Below are 20,904 nucleotides of genomic sequence, written 5' to 3'. Positions count from 1 at the left end.
GAATACAGTAAGAAACAATGGTAACTTTAACCACATTTAACAGTACATTAGCAACATTAGGGTGACCATATGCGCCATTCTCCCAGGACGCGTCCTGTCCAGGATTTCTAAATTGCCTAAAATGACTTGAGCCCTTGCCTCTTTAATTGTGAAAGTGGTCATATCGATGTGCCCCCGGAATGCGATTTAGGAACGCGATTTCTACACGGAGGTCTGTGCAAGCCACTGTTCTTATTGACAGTCTTCATGCAATGCATTAAAATGTTGTCGTATTTGCAATGTTTTGACCGTTCTCTGTAGATCCAGCCTTCTTGCAAGCCACGATCGGTTGATTATGTATAATGCATGCTATTGGTCAAATTATTTTTCAGTCGTTACCTTCCGCAAATATGAAAACAAAACCAAAACTGGGACATTTTATGCAACTTTTTATGCGCATATGGTCACCCTAAGCAACATGCTAACGAAACATTTAGAAAGACAGTTTACAAATATCACTAAAAATATCATGTTATCATGGATCATGTCAGTTATTATTGCTCCATCTGCCATTTTTCATTTGCTATTGATCATGCTTGCTTACCTAGTCTGATGATTCAGCTGTGCACAGATCCAGACGTTAATACTGGCTGCCCTTGTGTAATGCCTTGAACATGAGCTGGCATATGCAAATATTGGGGGATAACATATTAATGATCCCGACTGTTATGTAACAGTCGGTGTTATGTTGAGATTCGCCTGTTCTTCAGAGGTCTTTTAAACAAATGAGATTTACATAAGAAGGAGGAAACAGTGGAGTTTCAGACTCACTGTATGTCATTTCCATGTACTGAACTCTTGTTATTTAACTATGCCACCTTTAAATAAACAAAATTATGATTTAATGTTAAAGGGTATAAAAATAAAAAAAAAAATAAAAAAAATTAATATACAGTAGTAGCCAAAAGTGATGTCCGGAGGGGATTGGTTTGGGGATTGTTTTTAATGATTAAATATTTTGTATTTTTAAAAACTTACATATGAGGGAAGAACAAAGAATCTGACAAAATTATTTTTTGCAAAAAAGGGGGTAAACTACAGCTACAGGTTTTATTTTACTATGCATACTATTGTTTTTGCATGTGTTCATAACTGGATGTACATTATCCCACTTATTACATGGCTACTTGCCACATAAGTAAATAATTAGAAATGAAATATTGATCTGAGTCAAAATATTTTATTAGCTCTTTAAATGCTAAGCTTCCGCAGACAGAGAGTTTGCTAGCATGGCAAGTTCAAACTAGGCGGTCATTTAAGGGATGTGGTACACCATTTATTAAACGGCATTTCGCCACATAAATAATTATGGGGATAAGATATATTGATCTGAGATGAAACTCAGATGAAACCGCACCCGTTTGTTATCTTATAATCCAACAGTTTACAAAACAATAGTCGCAAAATGGCAGCAGCTGCGTTTGTATGATGAAACAAGAGAGAGCGAGTCCACAATACTGGATGACATAATTAAATTACTTTACACAAAATATTGATTTGACTAAGTTTTAATATTTTATTAGCTCACCAAACGCAAATACTTTGATGAAGAAAAAATGTTCCTAGCAAACGTATAGTGCTGCTGACTTTAGTAACCCGAATGAGCCTGTGTTCATCATACTGGATGGCATGATTGACCAATCAGAATCAAGTATTCCACAGAGCCGTGTAATAATAGTACATAAATAATACTAAAATAACACTGTATTCCTAGCACACTGAGCATTACAACTTCTCCCATTCAATTTTCTACCTTTTCTCCTTTCACTCATAAGAAGTCAATATCACATCCTTGTTTGTTGTTACTCCTTGTTGTTCAAGTTCAAAGGGAAAATATAAAAATTCCAGTGTACACAACAAGGAAATCCAAACAATGCCTGGAATAATAAACCTGTCTGGTCTTGTACTCTGTGCCATTCCTCACCACTAGGCATTTCTTCATCTTTTCTCCTATGTCAGCTCTTTGTTGCATTATCCATCCTTCCGTCCATAGCTTTTCATTTCGCTGTCTACACCTCTCCATCATTCTAACTCATTCGCAAAGGTGGCTGACTGACTCGTATCAAGATGGAGGTGTGTAGTGCTGATACAATCATTGCAGACGAGGTTGGGGCTACAGGCCATGACTGATCAAACATTTTGGCTGTGCCATATGGCAAATGATAGATCTAATAAACGAATGAAAGCGATCTTACTTCATAGCAAAAATGGCTGCATGTGTGTCAAGCTGTCATCTCATTATCCAAGAAATGTGATTTAGTGATAAAAAAATAATCAAATATGATGCATATAGCTTACTTATCAATTGCTGCTATCAGAAGCACAGGGCAAATCAGGACAGCTAGGAATAGAAGATCATATTCTTTTCATAATCCTCTAAAGAAAAGTGACTCAAATGGAAATAAGCTAGCAGAGGCCATATTTTTTGTAGCAAAACTTTGTGACTCCATCTTGTTCAAAGTCATCTTTAGTCATGGAAAATGTATTCATAATCAGGATTTTTAATTGCATTGATAATGACAATCCAGAGACCTCATCAAACATGATTTTACCAGTCTCGTTGCACTGATTCTGCCAAGCTTCCTGGTGTATAACATGCAAGGAAGGACACAGACTCATTAAGGAACTAATGACTTAGGAAGCATCACTTTAGCAACTTTTATCCAGCACCATTAAAAATGACACTCTTTATATTGTATTATATAGGATTCCACTGCTTATAAAGGACTGTTCACACTAAGGATGATAACTGTAACTATAAAGATTTTATAATCATTATAATTGTATGAGTCCACACTACAGCTATCCACCTTCTTTTTAACGTACTGTAAGAGTGAGTACAGACATTTCTAAACTAAACGAGCAAGGCTTCCGGTGTCAGGCACTTTCATTTATTTTAGCTGAACAAAAAAAAAAAAAAACTTATTCAGTCTTTTATGCTGCTTGATGCTGCAGACTAGCATTTATCATCATTTTAATTTGTTACCATAGTCAGAAGCACACTATATAGGGCTGCAACAAAAGATTATTTTGATAATCGATTAATCTATCGATTATTAGAATGATTAATCGACTAATCATCGATTATTGCAATGGTTAATCAGTAAGCTTTGTTCGATTATTCTACTTTAGCAATTAGTTAAAATATTGAGTTATACTGTACTTTAACTAGTAAATAAAACAAGGAAATCACTTCAGCTTTTAAAAGTGTATAATTTTCAAGCCAACTGAATAGACCAATATCCTTCAGGTTAAAAAAATATAATGTAATTAAGTGTTTTTTTTTTTGAAAAATTAAACAACAACATACATACACATATTATATATACAGTACAGTCCAAAAGTTTGGAACCACTAAGATTTTTAATGTTTTTAAAAGAAGTTTCGTCTGCTCACCAAGACTACATTTATTTAATTAAAAATACAGTAAAAAACATTAATATTGTGAAATATTATTACAATTTAAAATAACTGTGTACTATTTAAATATATTTGACAAAGTAATTTATTCCTGTGATGGCAAAGCTGAATTTTCAGCATCGTTACTCCAGTCTTCAGTGTCACATGATCCTTCAGAAATCATTCTAATATGGTGATTTGCTGCTCAATAAACATTTATGATTATTTTCAATGTTGAAAACAGTTGTGTACTGTTTTTTTTTTTCAGGATTCCTTGATGAATAGAAAGTTCAAAAGAACAGCATTTATCTGAAATACCAAGCTTCTGTAGCATTATACACTACCGTTCAAAAGTTTGGGGTCAGTACAAATTTTCATTTTTATTTTTTTGAAAAGAAATTAAAGAAATGAATACTTTTATTCAGCAAGGATGCATTATATCAATCAAAGTGGCAGTAAAGACATTTATAATGTTACAAAAGATTAGATTTCAGATAAACACTGTTCTTTTGAACTTTCTATTCATCAAATAATCCTGAAAAAAAAATATTGTACACAAATATTTTGTACAATTGTACACATTAAATGTTTCTTGAGCAGCAGATCAGCATATTAGAATGATTTCTGAAGGATCATGTGACACTGAAGACTGGAGTAACGATGCTGAAAATTCAGCTTTGCCATCACAGGAATAAATTACTTTGTGAAATATATTCAAATAGAAAACAGTTATTTTAAATTGTAATAATATTTCACAATATTACTGTTTTTACTGTATTTTTAATTAAATAAATGTAGCCTTGGTGAGCAGACGAAACTTCTTTTAAAAACATTAAAAATCTTAGTGGTTCCAAACTTTTGAACTGTACTGTATATATATATATATACACACACACACACACACACAAACACACACACAAACTATCGAGTTTATGGTCATTGAATGGCTTTCCTGAGGTAAATGTTACATTTTGTGTGATATATTTGTTTGCAAGTTTTATTGACTTCTTTCTGCGGTTAAAACTCCGATTAAGTGATTACATTAGAGATTGATTCATTTCAGTAAGTTCAGTAAGTACTTTTTGATGTTCATTCATGTTTATTTCGCGCTGTAATAGAGGAATAGGTTCACATGCCGCTTGAACCGAGGTGTTACAGCGATCTGCCACACAACGTTAAACAGCGTCACCACCACAAGTACTGTTTGCATCCCGTAGTAATATTGACTGAATTTAAAAGCTTAGACTTAGTTTTATATCAAAAGTAACCTGTCGATGCGTTGTCTGTCCTCTTTGCTCTGCGATGCATCTTTCACTGTGTGGGACGTGTGGCGTGAGAACAGTGAGTTTGAATGAGAGTTGGTGGCCCTGCATGACAGTATTCTGTAGTTATGCTAACCGTTATGTTTGTTATGTTTATGCTATTTTAATCTCCCACATTTCACGGGTTCGACTTCGTTTGCACTATGCTCTCCAAAGCGCTGACTTCTTTTATTGAATTGGATCCGGGAGGGCTGCATTACAGTTTTGCGCTACAGCGCCCCACTGGTTACACCGCGTTATTGCAGGCCCTTCAAATAGGTCGTATGAGATAAAGAGACTATTCGACAACAAAAATATTTGTTGACAATTTTTTACTGTCGACGTTGTCGATAATGTCGACTAATCGTTTCAGCCATAACACTAGGCCTATGTAGTGCAAATAGCTTTATTACAAAGTTCTGGCATGAAACTCTAAATGCGCATGCTAATAGGTCCTTTTACTCAACCTGCTCGTAATCACATTATTATCTATAGGACACAGATGATTGGTTCCTGCTGTATCAGTAGCCAATGAGCTTGCGTGCTCAATCTTTAAATACATGAGTAGCATTTGTCTTAGCAGTGCAGCGCGTTTCAGAAACCCTCACCTTCCCCAGCTCCACCTGTATAGATCTGCTACGGGTAATTCATGTATGCTATATTGTACAGCAGCAGCATGTCTTACTTGCTTACAGCAGCGTGTCGTGTATGGCTCTCTAACCCGCAGTAGCAAATCCCGTACTTGCTCTGCAGCAGCAGCAATAAAAGCAGCAGCAACGTAACAGATCTATTCCGCCAATACCAAACATATCAACATTGTCATACCCATTATCATGCCAAACACTCAGAGAGTTGTCATGAACTTTCAGATAGACGCAGCTCGTCTGTAAGGGCAGGTGGGACAGAGTCCCACCAAAATATTCATCCAAAACACAGACCTATATAAACTGAATCAATAATAAATTGTAAATGTGTTCAGCATTCTGCAACAAAAGTTTTTCAAATTGTCTAGACTATTTCAAGTTGTAAAGTGAGCAGGATATATTAAAATTTAATGTATGGTTTCTGCAGGCATGATACCAAGCAGGGCTGTAGGTGTCTGAGCCCTCCCCAGCTCTACAGCGCCCCACAGTTTTCCAATGTAAATCTGTGATGAAAAATGGAACTGCAGTGGGCTCTAATATGCCCCTTTTCCACCAGCATGAACCGGGTGCTTGTTCAGAGCTAGTGCTATTGCCAGTTCGGTTCGGAGTTGGTTCAACTGACGAGCCTTCTAAGAACCGGTTTGCCTTTCCACGGGTTAGAGAGCCAGCACAGAGCCAGGTCTTACATCACTGTATACGTCTCTGCTATTGCGGCAGTGCCAAACACAAACACACAAAGCTTGTTCGAGATGCACCGGCTTCTCACAAACCAATCGGCGCATGACATCTAAGCACTGCGAGAGCGATCCAAAAGTACAAGGAGTCATATGCTCTACAAACGCTCCCGCGGCACTCCAATGTCACGCGCCGATCGGTCCATGGTACAATGCATCTCGAACAAGCCTTCTCTCAACATTGGCGGATGTTGCTTTACTATTGATGCTCATGTCCTTGCGAACCTACATCGGCATCCAAATACGGCGAATCCAACGTTCGTGCAGCTCACCGTAATTTGTATTGATGGAGATTACAATCAAGATGCTATTAGCTCAATTAGCTGCTATTTCAAAAATGGCTGTCACAAGTGTCTTGTTGGTCACAGTAACCCCCAGCCCCTGACGCAAGCGGTTCTTACTTCTAGACCAGCAATGTTTGGTGCTACTTATGAATTACTTTTCCTGGTTCAGAGCTGGTGCTTTGGGTGTCGAAAGACAAAGAACTAATTTAAAACTAGGCTCTGGTATAACTACAATACCCCTTTTCCACCAAGGCAGTTTGAATGCTGGTTCGGAGCCAGAGCCTAGTATCAAATCGACACCCAAAGCACCAGCTCCGAACCAGAAAAAGTGGTTCGTAAGTAGCACCAAAACATTGCTGGGCTAGAAGTAAGAACTGCTTCTGTCAGGAGCTGGGGCAGGGTTACCATGACCAACAAGACACCTGTGACTGCCATTTTTTAAATAGCAGCTAATCGAGCTAATAGCAGCTCGATTATAATGTCCGTCTATATACAAATTAAAGCGAGCCGTGTTTGAATGCCAATGTAGGTTCAAAAAGCCATGAGCATCAATAATAGAGAAACGTCTGCCATTTTTGATGGAAGGCTTGTTCGAGATGCATCGGAGCAGCGCAGACTGATCGGCGGGCGACATCGGAGTGCCGCGGGTCCGAGGGAGCATTTGTATAGCATACAACTCCTTGTACTTTTAGATTGTTCTTGCAGTGCTTTGATGTCATGCACCGATCGCTCTGCAAAAAGCTGATGCATCTCGAACAAGCTTGGTGTGTTTGTGTTTGGCGCTGCCGCACTAGCTTTGCTGTGAAATATGGAGTGACATTAGACCTGGCTCTGTGCTGGCTCTCTAACCCGTGGAAAGGCAAACCGGTTCTTAAAAGACTCGTCAGTTGGACCAACTCCGAACTGGCAGTAGCACTAGCTCTGAACTAGCACCTGATTCGTGCTGGTGGAAAAGGGGTAAAAAAAACCCTGCATTGGTGGAAAGGGGGTAATAGAGAGCCATTGGGGCAGATTTCAGACTGCCCCGCTTATTTTCACATTATATGTAAACCTCACTCCAGACCAAGATTAGGCTATATCACGCCACTTTAGCTATGTATATTAGTCTGTATCAGGTCAGTAACTAGTTGGCATGTCTGTTCTTCTGACGTGGAGTAGCGTATCAAATTAATTTGAGTATAAACACTTTAATTTAAATGTGCTCATGTGAATAGCATTTATATAGTAATGTTGTGTTTGTTTTATGTTTGTTCTGAGAATAGACATGACTTTCTTTTCCTCACTAATTCCTACATAACTTATAATATTGTAAAACAACATTTGGAGGCAATAAATACATGAAGGTAAATCTAAGATAGCATTGCGTGTGTTGTGTGTACTTAAAGCCTGTAAATAAACATTAGAGTGCCACCCTTAGTCTGAACAACGTCTGCCAAAAGTGCAACTGCATGTGACCAGCGATTAGAATATAAAGCTTTCAAAATGTTATCATAAATTAGCGCCAAGATCTGTTGTTGAACTAAAATTTGTCCCCTCTGATGTAGTTCTTAAAACTCATTTATCCATTTTACATTTACATTTATTCATTTGGCAGACACTTTTATCCAAAGCGACCTACAAGTGAGGAATACAACAAGCGAGTCATCATGAAGAGGCAAATAGTCACAAGAAGTGTGTGCAAATAGAAACAATAAGTTCTTACCATTATCCTCTGTGAAACACTGAAAAGTTGTTATATTACAAACCTAATTCCAAAAAAATTTGGGACACTGTACAAATTGTGAATAAAAACAGAATGCAATGATGTGGAAGTTTCAAATTTCAATATTTTATTCAGAATACAACATAGATGACATATCAAATGTTTAAACTGAGAAAATGTATCATTTTAAGGGAAAAATAAGTTGATTTTAAATTTCATGGCATCAACACATCTCAAAAAAGTTGGGACAAGGCCATGTTTACCACTTTGTGGCATCCCCTCTTCTTTTTATAACAGTCTGCAAACGTCTGGGGACTGAGGAGACAAGTTGCTCAAGTTTAGGAAAAGGAATGTTGTCCCATTCATGTCTAATACAGGCTTCTAGTTGCTCAGCTGTCTTAGGTCTTCTTTGTCGCATCTTCCTCTATATGATGCGCCAAATGTTTTCTATGGGTGAAAGATCTGGACTGCAGGCTGGCCATTTCAGTACCCGGATCCTTCTTCTACGCAGCCATGATGTAATTGATGTAACTGATATAGTATGTGGTCTGGCATTGTCATGTTGGAAAATGCAAGGTCTTCCCTGAAATAGACAACGTCTGGATGGGAGCACATGTTGTTCTAGAACTTGGATATACCTTTCAGCATTGATGGTGACTTTCCAGACGTGTAAGCTGCCCATGCCACACGTACTCATGCAACCCCATACCATCAGAGATGCAGGCTTCTGAACAACTGATAACAACTTGGGTTGTCTTTGTCCTCTTTAGTCCCGATGACATGGCGTCCCAGTTTTCCAAAAAGAACTTCAATTTTTGATTCATCTGACCACAGAACAGTTTTCCATTTTGCCACAGTCCATTTTAAATGAGCCTTGGCCCAAAGAAAACGCCTGTGCTTCTGGATCATGTTTAGATATGGCTTCTTTTTTGACCTATAGAGTTTTAGCCGGCAATGGCGAATGGCATGGTGGATTGTGTTCACCGATAATGTTTTCTGGAAGTATTCCTGAGCCCATGTTGTGATTTCCATTACAGTAGCATTCCTGTATGTGATGCAGTGCCGTCTAAGGGCCCAAAGATCACAGGGCATCCAGTATGGTTTTCCGGCCTTGACCCTTACGCACAGAGATTGTTCCAGATTCTCTGAATCTTTGGATGATATTACGCACTGTAGATGATGTTAACTTCAAACTCTTTGCAATTTTTCTCTGAGAAACTCCTTTCTGATATTGCTCCGCTATTTTTCGCCACAGCATTGGGGGAATTGGTGATCCTCTGCCCATCTTGACTTCTGAGAGACACTGCCACTCTGAGAGGCTCTTTTTATACCCAATCATGTTGCCAATTGACCTAATGAGTTGCAAATTAGTCCTCAAGCTGTTCCTTATATGTACATTTAACTTTTCCGGCATCTTATTGCTACCTGTCCCAACTTTTTTGGAATGTATAGCTCTCATGAAATCCAAAATGAGCCAATATTTGGCATGACATTTCAAAATGTCTCACTTTCAACATTTGATATGTTATCTATATTCTATTGTGAATAAAATATAAGTTTATGAGATTTGTAAATTATTGCATTCCTTTTTTATTCACAATTTGTACAGTGTCCCAACTTTTTTAGAATCTGGTTTGTAAAAGTTCACCCAATAATGAAAATTCTGTAATCATTTACTCACCCTCATGTCATTCCAAACCTGTATGACTTACTTTCTTCTGTGGAACATAGAAGAACATGTTTTGAGAAATGTGTCAGTTTTTTTTTCCCTCGATACAATGGAAGTCAATGATAACAAAAACTGGTTGGTTACAACATTCGTCAAAATCAGTCATACAGGCTTTGAACGACAAATGGGTGAGTAAATGATTACAGAATGTTTTTGGGTTCAATTATCCCTTTAATATGCACTACCATTGGCCCTTTACAAAAACATCTACACCAGTAATTCAGTAACATAAATATAATAAAATATATTGAGCAATTTCCATGCAAATTTTTTCATTCATCACATGATTTTATCCAAGGATTGCCAAGGTTTTGACAGAATCCTCCTAGCTGAATAGTGAATGCCACAAATGTGATGTTTTGGTGGTTTAAGATAAAATATTTCCCTCATGAGACTGCCCTGGCCCCTCCTAACATCTACAGCCACATCCAAGGGGACCATGCATCTGCGTTTCCCATGTAGCGGCGGTCTAAACCACTGGCAAAAAAAAATTATAAAAGGAGGCTGACAAAGCACTGGACCTGCCAGAGGAGAGTTGAGGGACAGCCACCCTGTCCCCAGCATCAACCCATCCCTCCCTGCCTGTCGTCCTTGTGCGTAGGTCTAAGGTGATCCATCATTCCAGCCCTGCCGTGTTTCTGAAGCACAGCTTGAAGGACAGAGGAAGATGCCATAGGTAAGAATCCCACAGGGAGAGAAAGGGACTTTGAAAGAGGTTCAGAGTGTTTCCAATCTATCGGCTCTACCTGGCCTCGACGGTGACAGTTGCTCAGTGAAGCGAACACTTTGAGGCAGATACAAAGGCTCTAATCTGTGGAGATACTGGCGCAGCGTTAAGATAGATGCAGTAGAGCCCACTGAAAAGAATTCATAGAAAATATCTGGCCTCAGCAAACACACTAGTCAAAGGAATCGTCGAGAATGCTTTGGGGGACAACCAAGCATTTTTTAATCATGGGGAAAATTGAATTTTGATAAAAATGACTGCTCTGTGAGATACATGAAAAAAAGGACTAATAATAGAATAAATGGGCAGACATATGGTCCAATTCAATTTTTTATATCAGTGCTGAGTAGTACCATCCATCTAAAACAAAATCATCTCATAGATTACCGTTCAAAAGTTTGGGGTGGGTAAGATTTTTCAAATACAGTAAAAGCATAGTCTGGGTAAACCCAGCCTGATCTGCCGGCGATTAGATTTCGCTCGGCAACTCAGTCTGGAAACCTGTGCATTCATTTCTACTGCTCTCTGTTACACTTTTGCGGGAACCAATCACAGACTGGCTTATCCACCTTGCTCGCTATTGGCGGGTATAACACAATGACGATAGAGAAGCGACGGCAAGCAGCTTTCAAACTCTATCAGGGCTGCATTCCAGTTCGGTTTTTAAATGCCCTTCCCTCGCTAACTTCACTCGGTCTCGTTGACTCGGATGTACGTCATTGCTTACGTTGCACGAGTGCCCACTTCTGGCGGAACCTTGCAATGGGCTGAACTGGAACGTCCTAAGCCCTTGATCACTTGGAATTCGCAATGGAGCTGATTTATTATTTATTTTGTCCCCTTAAAAATTGTTTAATACAGCATTCTATATGTATATATGTGTGTTTTAAATGTTTTAAAAAATAATTAAACGTGATATGCGGTGATGTCATTATCGTGTTGCATTGTGGGTTATGAAGCTGCCTGAAGTGTACATATGAAGTAGAGGGAGCGAGGGTCTGTCCATAAACTTCCCTCGTCCACTTCGCAAAGTGGAACGCACTTCAAAATGGCGGCAGGGATTCCCCGGAGGGGAAGTGTTTAGGGAAGTTCGCGAGTGCGTGTCTAAAACTGGACTGGAACGCAGCCCTGATCTACCCGTCTCTCACACGACCGTCACTCCAAAATAACAATGCACAATCACAGTGACGCCGATTGTGTTAAGCATTTAACGTTACCTTATCTGAGAGAAATGTAGCAGAGCGTTGATCCAACAGTCTCTTCATAGGGAGATTACAAACAGCGATTAATGACACACGATGATTCGCTGCTGTTATTTTGGTGGTTTGCTTCACGATGTGAGTACAGGACTCTTTTACTTCAATGCCCCTTGATGGTAGACAATATTTGTATTATTTGCTCTATATGCTTCGTCTCCCTGCTTCTTGAATCTCGTGCCGCCTGACTGGAATTCTTTTTGGTTGTTATGACAATGACGTAGTTTAGGGCGGCTGTGTTCCGCGTTCATTTACACTGAACCAGAACAGTATCAGAGTCGCCTTTTAACCTCTCGACGATGCTGAATGACTTCTTTAGTTAGCAAATAAATTGCTCGAGTGGGTGTAAATACCACTATTAATACTCATGTTTTTTTGCACAACCTGCAAAAATCGCTCGATGCCATTGCTGCTTCTGCAAACCGCGGATCAATGCTACAAAGTAAACCTGCGTCTCATTCCGCTCCCTAGTTCCCTAGGTCGTGAATCAGTATATCATACAAGTGAATGTGGCTGATTCCCTGATCAGTGCCCTGACTACTGAACTAGGGAGCTGATTGAGACATGTACGGTGAGTTTTCGCATCGCTCTGCAAAGCACGTCACCCGGATCGTTGATCTGATTGGTTGAAGGACTGTCCAATTGCGTGACTAATGCTCGTTGATCACGCCTCTTGTGCAGTAGGAAATACATAGCAAACTCCCCAGACCAATGTTCAATTTTAAATTGAGCTTGGTCTGGTGATAGCCATACTAGTGAAAGCAGTAATACTGTGAAAAATTATTACATTATATAAAATAATTGTTTTCAATTTTAAAATATTTTAAAATGTCATGTATTGTTTTCGAGTGTTCTTGTTTCATTACATTTTTTAAATACATTTAGAAAATACCCTTATTTAAAGCACAATATCTTCATAAATAAATATTTAAAACTATATTGTGCTATTAAATAGCTTCAGTATAGTTAGCATTTTTGTTACTAGTTAGTAATGTTTTGGACCTCCCTGTGTGTTCTCTGAACTGTCTGGCCATATTAATGTCTTGTTTGAGGAAACCCTGCACCGCTACACACCCCTCCTTCCTCTCCAACATTCCCAATAGCCCAAACAGTCGCCTCCATCCCTTCATTATTTACAGATCCTCGCCGGAACTCATTCAGATGTACGGCGGAGCCCACTGAAGCAGGAGGATCGAACCTAACCCAAAAATACTCCCCAAGATCCTCAGAGGGCCAGCCGCCCGAGACTTTCAATCACGAGGTGAATCCCAACCACTCAAAGGGTGTCCAGAGCCCTGCCTCCAGGGGAGAACAGAGGAAATGGCTCAGCAGAGTGCAAAAAGAGATTGTACCACACATTTACTAAAACGTGTCGGCACACTGGAGACTTTTGATGAAGACAACAGCATACACCAGAGGTTTTCAGACTGGGGATCGGGACCCCCCAGGGGGAAGCAAATTTGATATTTTAAATTTTTTTTAAAAAATGCAAAATAAATCGAATTTGACATGTTTTCTGACTGGTTGATAATCATGAGCTTAATCACAATTATTTTATTCTACTAACAGCAAAAATATGAGGTTTCTAGATTTTCAAGTTTATACATATACTGTAATGGTGGTTAGAAAACCATACAGTGTTATATTACTTTTTAGATAATAGTGTACAGATTTATAATATTAAATATTAAAGGTGCCATCGAACGTTTTTGAAGAGGTAATATATGTCTAAGGTGTCCCCTGAATGTGTCTGTGAAGTTGCAGCTCAAAATACCCCATAGTTTTTTTTTTATTAATTTTTTTATTATTTTTATTAATTATTTTGAGGCATAATTAGAAATGCGCCGATTCAGGCTGCGGCCCCTTTAATTGCTCGCGCTCTCAGCCCCCTCAAAAGCTCTCGACTCTATCATTGCATAAACAAAGTTCACACAGCTAATATAACCCTCAAAATGGATCTTTACAAAGTGTTCGTCATGCATGCTGCATGCATACATCGGATTATGTGAGTATTGTATTTATTTGGATGTTTACATTTGATTCTGAATGAGTTTGATAGTGCTCCGTGGCTAACAGCTAATGCTACACTGTTGGAGAGATTTATAAAGAATGAAGTTGTGTTTATGCATTATACAAACTGCAAGTGTTTAATAATGAAAATAGCGACTCTTGTCTCTGTGAATACAGTAAGAAACGATGGTAACTTTAACCACATTTAACAGTACATTAGCAAACATGTTAACGAAACATTTAGAAAGACAATTTACAAATATCACTAAAAATATCATGTTATCAGGGACCATGTCAGTTATTATTGCTCCATCTGCCATTTTTCGCTATTGTTCTTGCTTGCTTACCTAGTCTGATGATTCAGCTGTGCACAGATCCAGACGATAATACTGGCTGCCCTTGTGTAATGCCTTGATCATGGGCTGGCATATGCAAATATTGGGGACGTACACCCCGACTGTTACGTAATAGTCGGAGTTATGTTGAGATTCGCCTGTTCTTCGGAGGTCTTTTAAACAAATGAGATTTATATAAGAAGGAGGAAACAACGTTGTTTGAGACTCACTGTATGTCATTTCCATGTACTGAACTCTTGTTATTCAACTATGCCGAGGTAAATTCAATTTTCAATTCGATGGCACCTTTAAAATAACAGTATAAATGGGCCTTTATATTTTACACACAAATACATACACCTTTATATTTTAGGGAAGAGGTCATCATCATATATGGGATCATTAGCAACAAAAAGATGAAAACCCCTGATATAAACAAAAGGAGAATTATTTTGACACAGCTTCCAATTATTGACGAATCTTTGTCAATACAGATATCATTCTGTCAATAAAAGAATTGGAGCTGCAAGCAGGAAGGAAGCATGACTCTCCATCAAACAACTTGACATCACTGGAGATTTTCACCCCCTTTTCACTCTCACTGCAGATGGCTGCAGGAAACAACTATTGATTCAGGAATTTCAGTGAGACTTATGCAAACAACAGACCCACGCATTAATGAGCAAGTTGGAGGAAAGACAGACAGAAAGTTACCATGTTGAAAAATTCAATCCATGAGAGTGAGGCAGAGGGAGAAACAGCGATATGGGATGAATTCTGTTCACAGAGGGATCCGATCTGGTGAAACAGTCCCTACAAGCCCCTGGCTATTTTTGTCACCGCTTGGCTTGTGCGGTTTTCTCTCTATTTTTTTTTCTTTTTCTTTTTGGATAGCCAAACCCCTTGGAAGAGAAAGCCTTCTGAGAGAATGATGGGAACAGAGGGACATCGTGGCTTTAAACACACATATGGACACAGCCCTATCTGTTTGCCACATAATCTTCTCTGTTGACAGACCAAACAAAGCTAAGAGACTCTTGCAGTGTTCATAGGGGCCTGATTGAAAGCTTCATACATTTCAAAAACCAGATGGAACAGAACAAAGGCACTGAAGACATTACTTTGCACACTGTTTCCATACAGCTTTACAGCTCCTCCCATAATTCTCTCTAACAATCTGTTCATAGTATCCTGTCTCTGATCTGTGCTGGTAAAAATGAAAGGGTACAATAAATGAAAGAGCATAAGCTTGAACACAGTATTTTAAAGGTGTATTTTAAAATACATTGTGCCACTAGTGGCACCAAACAGAACTGCAGATATAATAAGTATATACTTGGCAAAAGGATGAATCAAGGGCGCATAAAGGCTGTCAAGGAGGGTTGAAGAACATAAGGCCAGAACACACCAAGCCGACGCCGACGAACTAGTGGCGACGAAAGCAGACTGCGAGGTTGGCTCACGTCGGCAGCGTCCGTGTCCAAAGTTGCCCTGACACACCAAACCAACACTAGACAGCCGACGGCCAAGTAGCACGTCGGTTCTGCGCCTGCGTGGCAGTGGCAGCATCTGAACAGCCAATCAGAATGATCAGATGGCCAGACGGACCGATGAGCTCCGACGCCGACTCAACCTTTCGAATTGACTGAAAAAAAGCCGACGAGGACCAACTTCAGCCGACTGTGCGGAACACACTCAGCTGACAAACAAAAACTGCGATGGAATGCAAAAACCTGAAAAGATCTATGACCGTATGTTTGATATTTCATGTTTGCATGATGGAGACTAGCTGAAAGGTGCTGTTATGTTCTGTTTTTACAAAGCATTTACTGTTAATAATAGGCTGTTACTGGTGTTATTTATTGCTATTACGTTTTTTTAAAATTTATATTATTACCAAGTATATGGGATATGTTTAAGATATGTTTGTACAATATTTGCCTTCATTGTTTTGGCATATTTTCAGGAAAAATATTTAACTAGTCATTAGTTTTACATTTACACCATGTTGATCACTTCAGGTGTGGTGCACTTGGAATAGAACTTTTTTTAACCAGATTGTTAATAAAGAGAATGTTACTTGAATCATATTGTAGTTATGTTTTTAAGTTTTTTAAACATTAAAATAAATAAATAAATAAATAAATAAACTAAAAATGTGAATCGGTCAATCGTTCTGAAAAAAAATTGATTTTATTTTGTCATATCGCCCAGCCCTAGACTCAATATTTCAGTCCTCCAAAACTATTTCGGCAGAAATCATAAATTCATTATTTGTGCTGTTGTTTTGGACAAATATTTTCGGTTGCCATAATTTTAGTGCATCACTAGTTTACAAAATACAGAATCAGTCTAATTATAAACCACTAAGTTAAAAGAAGTTTAACCAGTTAATAAGAGTCATTTTTTCACAACGACTGAACAACTAGATTATAAAATATTCTTGCATTTGTTTTTGTCACATGTGTGACCATTTTACTGGCACAATACATTTTGAGATGTATTAAATGTTTAGTTCATTAATTTATTCCTCATGTCGTTCCAAACCCGTAAGACCTTCGTTCATCTTCGGAACACAAATTAAGATTTTTTGATAACTAACCATTGACAGGAAGATAATTAACTCTTTCAAATGCCTAGAAAGTTACTAAAAAAGACATACTAAAGACATATTTAAAACAGTCCATGTGTCCATGTGACAACATGGTTCAACCCTAATGTTATGAAGTGACAGGAATAATGTGTGTGCACCAAAAAACAAAAAACAAAATAACGACTTTATTCATCATGAAGCTTTATGAATCTTTTGTTTCGAATCAGTGGTTCGGAGCGTGCATCAAACTGCCAAAGTCACGTGAACCATTGAAATTTCAAAACGTTTCGAAACACTTATGATGTTACAAAGCCTCGTTTACTGAGATCATGTGACTTTGGTAGCTTGATACATGCTCCGAAGCACTGATTTGAAACAAAAGATTCGTAAAGCTTCGAAGCAGCTTCATGAAGCAGCGTTTTGATAAAGTCGCTATTTTATTTTTCGATGCACAAAAAGTATTCTCGTCACTTCATTAAGGTTGAACCACTGTAGTCACATGAATTGTTTTAAACAGGTCTTTAGTACCTTTCTGGTCATTTTAAGTGTTAATTATTTTGCTGTCTATGGAGGCCTCACTGAGCCATCGGATTTTATCAAAAAAAATAGTAATTTATGTTCCGAAGATGAACAAAGGTCTTACAGGTGTGGAACGGCATGAGGGTGAGTAATTAATGACAGAATTTTCATTTTTGGGTGAACTAACCCTTCAAAGATATTTGATACAACAAGAGACTCTCTGGGGCTATAGAATAACTGGAACATACTGCACCAAATGTAAATATCTAAAATGTTTTACTTGTTGACCTCTTTATAAACAGTTTAAAAGCACCAATAACACTTCATCCAGCTGCTGTTCTCATATTATAAAGCAGCGTTCACTCATGTGGTGCTGTGAGTAAATAGGTTGAGCGTAGCTCTGTGGAGAGGGGCATATGCCCATGTGGCGATGCTATCATGCACACTGATACGACAGTAGGAAACGAACTTGTCTCAGCTATGACTGAATTACACAAAAAGAGGCTTCTATCAGCACTATGCTGCTGAGTTGACAAACCCACTGCTGAGAAGCTGAAAACATGCCCAATTGCACGGCTGTCCTAGAGGTCACACAAATCCCTACTATGCAAAATTGCCCTTCACCCTCCCCAAAAACATGCATTTGTCATTCCCCGCTTAATTTAACCTATGACTGCGTAAAATAACACTGCAGAACTGAGAGGATGGAGGGAAAGAAACAGGCGGCTGAAGGCAGAAAGATCATTGGGAGCGAATAATCTGTCCTCTACTCATCCTCCCGTGGCAGCGATGGCTCCCCAGCGAGGAATAAAAGCCATCATGTGCAACACACTGCAAACAGAGCTGCAGACAGCCACAGAGGAAGCAAGGAAAGGATGAGATGCCGAGGATGTGGCACACCACGTCAGATCGCTGGTAGTCTGACTGCTATACAAGCAGGGCTGCCGCTCCTCTGCAGTGATTTACATTGCACTCAAAATGGCGAGTGACGGACTGGGCGATTAATCTGTTTAACTGAACCGATTCTTCATACACAGTAATAGAACAGGAACTTATCAGGCTGGCTCAAATTACCACGACGATGCCGTGATAATCTGGTGAGAAGGTTAAACGGGCTATATAAATTTCAGACAAATTCCCCATTATCGTTCAAGGGGCCCAACTCTATCATCAGGGACAGGTCTCAGAGTGTAGAGAACACAGCATGTTCTGATACCGGATGAGGAGTATAAGGGTACGTTTACACAATAATGATGTACAAAAAAAGGAAAAGTTTTTTCTTTGCATTATTCACGTACAGATGACAACATTGTCAAAATGATCCCCGTTCAACAGATCCATGAAAACGACTATAAATGCTGTCACTTTGTCAAGAAAAACTATACGGTAATAGACTGAACGTGTAACGCGCATGACGTCACTGTTTTGTAGTTTACATGGAGACGATAACGGTATTGCTTTCAAAAACTTACACTTTGAACCTCGTTTTGTTTTCAGGCTCCTAAAATGCTGTAAATTTATAGCAAAAACACATAAAAAGTGTTTTTTTAGGGATGTACTGATACATCCGGAACGGGACGAAAATTGATTAAAACGTGACGATTCAAGTCGGTTGAGATGCTAAATGAATCGCGATACATTTTGAGGCGGGGATTTATATCAATGTATATCTGAAGAGAGCTGACTGGGTTCAGAAAAGTTTAGATGGTATTTTCTTTTCATCTTACTTCCGTACAATGCATTTTAAAGTAGTTTTAGCGCACAGCGCTGCTTTATTTACAGCGGTAACACTGTATCGTAGTTGTTCCATAAGCCCCACCTGCTGTCAAGACAGTGAATTTGCAGTCTCATGCAGCCCGTCTGCTGTTAAGAAGTTTTATGTAGCATAATTTCACACAGCTAAAGTGTGAACTTTTTTTTTTTCTTCAAATGTTAAAAAGTATACAGTCTAATTTAAATTAAAAACTGCTCATGCTGCATGTATGTAGCATCTTTGTTGGGATCGTGATTAAAATGCAGTGGTTGCCTCTCATTTTAAATGGCTACAGATAGTTCAGCTGTAAAAGAGCAAATAAGCGTCTTGTTCATCTGGCATATGAAGAGATTTCTTTTATTTGTATTTTTATTTATTTATTTATTTATTTATTTGATTTAGGATTAAAATTTCAATTTAGTTTTGTTATAAAGATATTTCAATTTTACAAAGAAATATGCAGCATTTTGTCTGAGAAATAATAAAAAGGCCCTTTCTCATTTAAATCTCATTTTGTTAAAAAAAAAAATAGTGAGAAACCAGTATCGTGAATCGTATCGAATCATGAGTTGAGTAAATTGTTACATCCCTAGTGTTTTTAGTTGAAAATGTGTTTTGTAAATGGCCCCTAAGAATTTGTGCAGCGGCAAGGAATTGTTGACGGGAAGAACAGCACATCTGACAACCTACATGACAAAATAAGGAAAACAAAGACTACATAAAAGTTTTTTGTCTTGTGTTTTCTAAGGAAACAGGAATTTTGGGAAGGACATATTGGAGGGATTTTCTCTTTTGATCAAAATAGGCAAAATGCTTTAGTCATATCACAGCTATAAAACATGATTTGCTACTTTCTAGTCGGTGACATATCAGGGCTCAGTAGTAAGGATTTTTTCTTCTGGCTCAATTGGGTCAGTAGTTCAGATTTTCACTGGCATAAAGACAAAAATATATATATATACATTTTTATATATAGCAATATATTTATATATTTTCTAGAAATCATTTTTATATTTTTTTATTAACTTAAGTTCTTTAATCTTTATTTTTATATCTATATTTCTATATTTTTTTCCTTACAAAAAAATACAAAGAAAATGCAAAAGAAATTTATTAGAAAATTTCTATTAAATTTATAAGAAAATGTACTAACAAATTTAATTATACATTTATTAGAAAATGTACTAAAATTTAGTACATTTTACAAAAAGAATGTTTGTTTGACTTGTTACAAAAAAGAACATTATACAGCAAAAACTAACTCCATAAATTTATATTTGTATCCAACTGAAAAACAGTGGCAAACAGCACAAAACACTTATTGTTGAGCTCTGCAGGTGATATCAGAAGGAGGGTCATTCTCTCTAAGGATAATTTTTTTTTATGATTGCCATCTCTGCAAGAAGTTAAAGAAAAACATTTCTTGCGTAGCATATTTTCAAACTTTTCACAAAGCGCAACTGCCTGGGAAGCACAGGTCATCATATCACAGTACAGTGGATAAGCAACTAGAAAATAGGGAACACTCTGGTGGTTAGAGACAAGCAAGCACTGAACATTATGTTAAAGAAATAGCAAGTGAACTAGGCACAAAGAGGAAGAACCAGAAGTCCAGGCACAACCATGGCTGATCTGCACGATTACCATGGGACCCTAGGGTCAAAAAATACTGAGCATGATTGGAAATGACAAAAAAAATGTTCTGAAAGTATGGTCTACCACATCACCTTATTGTAACCGGCTTAAAGCACAACAACCATTCTGGCCCACAGTCCTAAACATGGGACCACACAGAAGAAATACCAGAAGGGGTTCATAAACACAGTATGGCAGACCTAGACTGTATTATTGCAAAATTCAAATACAAACATAATTTATG

General features: G+C 38.1%; 1 protein-coding gene across 3 annotated transcripts in view; it reads right to left on the bottom strand.

Moving 5' to 3' along the window:
• gria4b (glutamate receptor, ionotropic, AMPA 4b) overlaps positions 1-20,904 on the bottom strand; it is a 113,192-nt gene that overhangs the window by 89,058 nt on the left and 3,230 nt on the right. The window lies entirely within an intron of this gene.

This window comes from Chanodichthys erythropterus, chromosome 22 (assembly GCF_024489055.1).
Source record: "Chanodichthys erythropterus isolate Z2021 chromosome 22, ASM2448905v1, whole genome shotgun sequence".
NCBI lineage: Eukaryota > Metazoa > Chordata > Actinopteri > Cypriniformes > Xenocyprididae > Chanodichthys > Chanodichthys erythropterus.
The sequence above is the reverse complement of the archived record's forward strand: the minus strand, read 5'-3'. Positions and strand labels throughout refer to the sequence as shown.